Source organism: Homalodisca vitripennis, chromosome 1 (assembly GCF_021130785.1).
Source record: "Homalodisca vitripennis isolate AUS2020 chromosome 1, UT_GWSS_2.1, whole genome shotgun sequence".
NCBI classification, from domain to species: domain Eukaryota; kingdom Metazoa; phylum Arthropoda; class Insecta; order Hemiptera; family Cicadellidae; genus Homalodisca; species Homalodisca vitripennis.
Genome location: NC_060207.1, coordinates 36102010 through 36108009, shown reverse-complemented (window position 1 = coordinate 36108009; position 6000 = coordinate 36102010). Strand labels below are relative to the sequence as shown.

Here is a 6000-nt window from a genome sequence, read left to right as displayed (position 1 = left end):
AAAAAAGGTGGAAATAAGAGGAAGTCGATCAGAATTAAGTTCACTTAAAACTTGTTCCAGTATAGAAACAGTGAATATTTTATATAGCCTGATGTTAAGTATGACTGGATGAAAATTGTTTTGCCAAAGGTAATTTGTAGGCTCGGATGGAGTAAAAATAGTTACATCATTATAATAGTGGTGCTCTGTCTACTTCATAGTCTTCCTCTTCAAGACGATTCTACGCCTTTTCTATATTCATACTATATTCATCATACTACCAGGCTGGAAAGGATTCAAAGAAGATTTGTGATGCTTGTTGGAACCGATATTGGTTTTTGGTACTTGAACATCCCTGTCAGCGATATAATTAAGTTGCTTGATCTTAGTTCTTTGGAATATCGGTTTGGTCAAACTATTTGCTCCTTCTCCATCGACTTGCCGACTGATTTATAGAGTGTCCATCTTTACTAACCAAAATTAACTTCCGTATTATAGGGTCCACCAGATCCACTGAACTGTTTGCTCACAACCACTACAGGACAAATTACTTGAAGATGGACTCATTACTAGATTTACAGGCTTGGTAATTGTGTTTGAGGTGAAGCGGAATTCTTCCAGCATAAATGACAAATATTTAAAATTAAGGTCATGATTTGCTTTCCTATAGAACAGTCACGTCTGTTGGTTCATGCCTTATGTGTCTATGTCATTGTGCTCGGTTGTTTGTATAGCTTTGATCCATACCCGCCATTAAAATAGTTTAAACTTTCAAACTCTGTCTGTAGCAGTTGGGTTGTGTGTTGAATGAATGAATGGTGGAATTGTGATTCACTGGCAGATTGCAGACTAGAAAAGAGACAAAGTCACGTTGCATTAGTTTATTATGTTTAGGCTATGTGTTATGTGATTGTATGTACTTCTCTTCAAAACAAAGAAGAAAGATAGACATGAGCTAACACTAATACTGTGAAATTAAATGAGACAAGTTTTTTCTGGTCCTTTGTTAGCAATCTGGTTTTGTTTTTACTGATAGTGGTGAGTAGTCTACATTTAGGCAATTTAAGTTATCTTGTAAGCAATTCATTGGGCAATGGTAATTGATTTAGTTATTACTTTGTATGGCTGTTTTTGAAGCTTCAGGAAATCAAAGAGTGCTGCAATAATAATGTCCAACAATGGAATTGTTGATATTCATGATTTTTGAATGATGGATATTTATGAGTAATGATATTAATGAGTAATGAATCCTCCATACTACTTAAACCATTTTATGTTAAATGTATTTTCAAATTACACTACAGTTCGGCTGTTCAAATCTTAAAAAGTAATAATTTAATGATGAATTAAAACGATCTAGGTTAGTTCTATGTGTATTTATAAAATTATATAACAAATGAAAGGGTGTAAAATTTACTAAGCCTACTTTTTACTATTTTGGGATAACCGTTACAAATAAAACATGTAGCTTACATTTTCATTGTACTTACAACCATTACAGATGGGCAGTAGCCTATTAGTGTCTGTAACAGTTTAAAATCAGTTGTAACCTAGGTTAGACTTTAACCCTAGATTCGTAACCATCTGATTTGCCTGCAGTTATTCACAACCATTAGTCTACGAGACTACTCCGGGAAAAAATACAAAATATGTAGTGTAATAATAATTTTATTGCTACAACTGTTTTTTATGTCACTAAAGAACATATTAAAAGTATTTAAAACAAAACTATTATAAAAAGTAAGTAATATTAGGTTTTTTCTCGCCAATTTAAAATATATGTCTTGTTTAAGTAATATTTATGAGTTTTGTTCATGTATAATAAAATAAAAATTAGGCTACTTATGAAAATAAAAACATCCTGATAACTATGTAAACTTAATAAGTAGTTCATAACGACTGGGTTTTACATATTTTACATATCTTATCTACTTTATAACATGAAGTAAATGTTGATGTTTTAGCGTTTATTAAAAGGCAAAAACGGAACAAAAGTGTCAAGTTATATTTAGTTACTGATCATGAATGTGCTTAAAATTAAATAAGTGGTAATAGGCTAAGTAATAAAAGTAAAAAGATAAGTAATAAGTAAATTTAAATATCATAACATTGTTTTTATGTTATAACACCAGACGATGTTCGAAAACTGTAGGTAACACTACTCGTAACCACTCGTCCCTGAGACTACGAATGAAAATGAAACTGACATAACCTCAAAACTATCAATGATCTCAGGTCAATCACATGAGAGCAACTGAAAGGAAGTAGGGGTGGAGGAATAGGAAGGGGTATCAGGCTCTCCACTCCACCTAAATATAGTACCTAACCTCGCTTTCCTGGAAAATCACGTCGTCCGGGAGACGAATGGTTATGAATCTAGGGTTAATAAGTACGTGTAGCCTACACTCTTATTCAATTGCTATTATCGAATGGTTCGATTGTTTTTATCCATAGAAATAATTCGACATTACAATTGATTTGACTTACTATATGATTTGAACTTATTAGTTATAGTAATTTTTATGTAAACGATAAACAGCAAGAAGTACCTACAATTTGTAAACTTTGAAAACAGCGATGAATATAAGGAAAATATTTGAGATATTTCTCACAAGTAATTGTTTAAGTGGCTTCAACATCTGGGTTTGGCTTCTGGTAACCCATGAGAGAATTCTTTTCTCCATTTCACAAAAGCAGTTACTCGTTGATATCAAGTTGGTTATCCTATACAATTATCGTTGTTTATACAAGTTATAATATTGTAAGGTTCCTTTGATATGTAAGTCTAGGCCATAGTTGGTTTATTGTTTTGTAATGTTATTGTTAAATTTATGTTTTTAAAATTGTAATGTACGAGATTCTTCTTGTTACAGTTATTTATAACTCTTATTGTATGTGAGTTTTACATATCGAAGTGGGAAAGTATAGAGAATTGTTCGCTAACAGCAATCGAATAACGAGTGTAGGCCGCTTATTAAAGTCCCCCCATAACCTATACCAGGATACTGTTATTTCTATAATAGCTAGGATGATTGTGATTTGGCGTTCACATAACGGCTTTCTGGTATTAGGTTACTTGGTGATCATTAACAGCCGAGTTGATTTTCTGCAACCAATGAGGTTAGGAATGGACATATGCTATGGAAATAGGTTTAGATTAGGTTATCATATGTATGTTATTAGTATCAAAGTTAAAGATAACCTTTATAAGTGCTCATGTGATCTGAGCTTGAATTTGGGTACTATTTCAAGGGATGTTTTTATTTTTTGCCAGAAGTGCAGGATGGAATTTGTCACCGAAGCCCGCATTAGTGGCCGGATCATTTCTATTCAGTATTTTCCTGACCTCAGATCATGTCCTAGGTCGTTCAACTTCTCTGTCAGATCATGGACGATCTGGGATGTGACCTGAGGTTGGTAAAGTATAGATTAGAAATACCCCTGGCCATCAGTAAGGGCTTTGGTGGTGCCTTCCACCATGCACTCTTGTGGTGAAAAAAGAAAAAAAATGTCTCAACATAGTACCTAAATTCAAGTCTTAGATCATGTAAATGCTCGTATATATCTAGATTTAGTCTCAGTTTAGGTACTTTAGTATTATCCAGAGACAACTATTTTGGGTGAGTTTTCCTTATCAGAGACCAAAATAACATTCATTATATGTTCCTTGTTTCATAATAAACCAATACCTGATGAATCATACTTCCTGTCTCCAAATTGCCTCCAAAATAGGCCAATTTAGTCATGCTCTTGATTAATTTATAATTTTACCTTGATTAATTATCTTTGCATCTGGGATATATACCTCTAACTGAAGAGAAGTCTTTTATTGGCAGAATACATGTGGCGATCGGGAGTAGTGACGACTGTTGACATTCAACCCAATTCTCACCAACATCGCTTCCTTTTGGAAGGCAAAATACAATAACTGTTCGCCTTAATGACTTGTTAATATCAAAACAGGTTAAATAAAGTCTGTTCTTTTTAATATTGTAATTTATAATTTATTGTGGTCTCCAATAAGGAAATTATCCAAAATTAGTGGCCTCTGAATAATACCAAAGTTCCCAGATTACTTGCAACTTGTAATATCGGTACTTTACTATTATCCGAAGGCCACTATTTTGGAACAGGTTTTCTTACAGGGTACCTAAAATCGTACAATATTAGAAATAATAGACTTTATTAATAGGTTGAAGATAGGTCTACCTTCATTATTTTACCTAATTTAACCCCTTTACTGCTGAGTTTTAGCTGTAGTGTAATGGGGCTCTGCCGAGTTTATTTTACAATCTATTAAAAATAATTACTTGTATTGTGTGAGGGTATTTACTTAAAAAATGAACTCAAAAATATCTTCAAAAATAAGAAAATTAGATATATTTTTCCTCAGTTCTGCACTACGGTTCATTATCACCTTGGGCTTTTTGGCAAGTCCATGGAAAAAAATGGCTAGGGTTAAAAGGGTTAACTAAAGTATATTCTAAAAACAAAAAAAAATTCAGTTGAATAGTAAATAGTAAGCACACTGTTAACAAAAATACAAAATGAATACACAGTAACTAGTTTAAAATACTTCCAGCTGTTTAATTTTAAGGTACTTTGGGATTATACCGACCACACCAGTATGAAGAACACAAAAATATAAATTTATAGAAACAAACATGATAGAACAAAAAAACAACTCTTTAATTACAAACTTACGATTATCAATTAATTGTTAATGAGGTCGGAGTCTGTTATATGTCCCCCAATGCTTAAACTTTTTTCAATGAACTTAGAACGTTATAAAACGATGTAGTTGAGTAACAGAACTAACATTCCATCAATCAACAAGCATTTCCAGGTATTGTGATCGGTATTGTTGTCGCTGTTATCTTATCTTTCTCGAGAATTCCGATTACGGCAGGCCGCGCAGCATTACATGGTTATTTAAGTTTTTTGCACGGTACATAATTGCCTTTCCATTACAATTCAATTTATATTTCTGATCAGCCCCTCTAGAATTTGATATTTTACTGATAGGTACTATCTTGAGGTATGTTTTTCTTTCGTTGATATCAGCGCGGGCTTCGGCAGCACCATAGGTTGTTGCTGCCGAAGCCCGCGCTGATGGCCGGAGGCACTCGCATTTTGGGTGGCGGAGTGTGATCAAGAATAAAAACAAGTTTTGTGTGTTTTTTTCAATTAAGAGTTTAGTTTTTTTTTGTAATTTTTGTTTTTGTTGAATTTTTGTGTTTGGAGAAATTTAGGGGTAAAACACGGAAGTACAACAAAGCGACGCACCAGCTGAACGGGCGGCGAGACTCTGCAATCACGTTATCTACTAGACGCTCGACTTTGACCTCTGTCTGAGGATGGGGAGGGGTTTGCGATAAGACAACTCCTGTTTTATATTGACGAAATATTGTTCTATGCTAATCTAGTAATCAGTAGAAGCAAAATGTCAAATAACGATTCATATCTGGGTGTGGTCGGTATAATCCCAAAGTACCAATTTTAATTTACAATATACAAGGCCTGTAAATAAATTAACGAGACTGGTTCGATAATACATGTTATTTACAATATATTTCTATATGAACTCCTTCAAAATAGTTCTCTTGGGAATCCATGGCTTCATTTGGTTTTCCCACTTCTCGTATCAATGCTGGAAGTCTGAAACTGGAATGTCCTTCAGCTGGTCGGTCACATTTTCTTTTATGTTGTCTATTGTTACAAAATGATGTTCTTTCAGGTAGCTTTTTAGCATAGGGAACAGGAAAAAGTTACAAGAACTCAAATCAGGAGAATAAGGTGGTTGAGGAATGACATATATGTTTTTTGTTGTAAAAAGTTCAGTAATTAAGAGTGCAGTGTGTCAAGGCGTATTGTCATGATGCAGCATCCAGTTGACTTTGATGGCTGGTCTTATGCATATGACTGTAGAATTTCAAGGATTTCACGATAACATATTGATTTACAGTTATCCTGCAGGCAAAAACCCTTTATGGATAATGCCACTGGAATCAAAGAAAGAAA

The 6000-nt window shown here is 33.7% G+C and overlaps 1 protein-coding gene across 1 annotated transcript in view; it reads left to right on the top strand.

The window, feature by feature from the left end:
* Window positions 1–734: 734 nt before the first annotated feature.
* LOC124359766 (transcription termination factor 2) overlaps window positions 735–6000 on the top strand; it is a 55891-nt gene continuing 50625 nt past the window's right edge. The window contains exon 1 of the mRNA XM_046812779.1: window positions 735–1017. The gene's annotated coding sequence lies outside the window, so the exon portion shown is untranslated. The remainder of the gene's footprint in view (window positions 1018–6000) is intronic.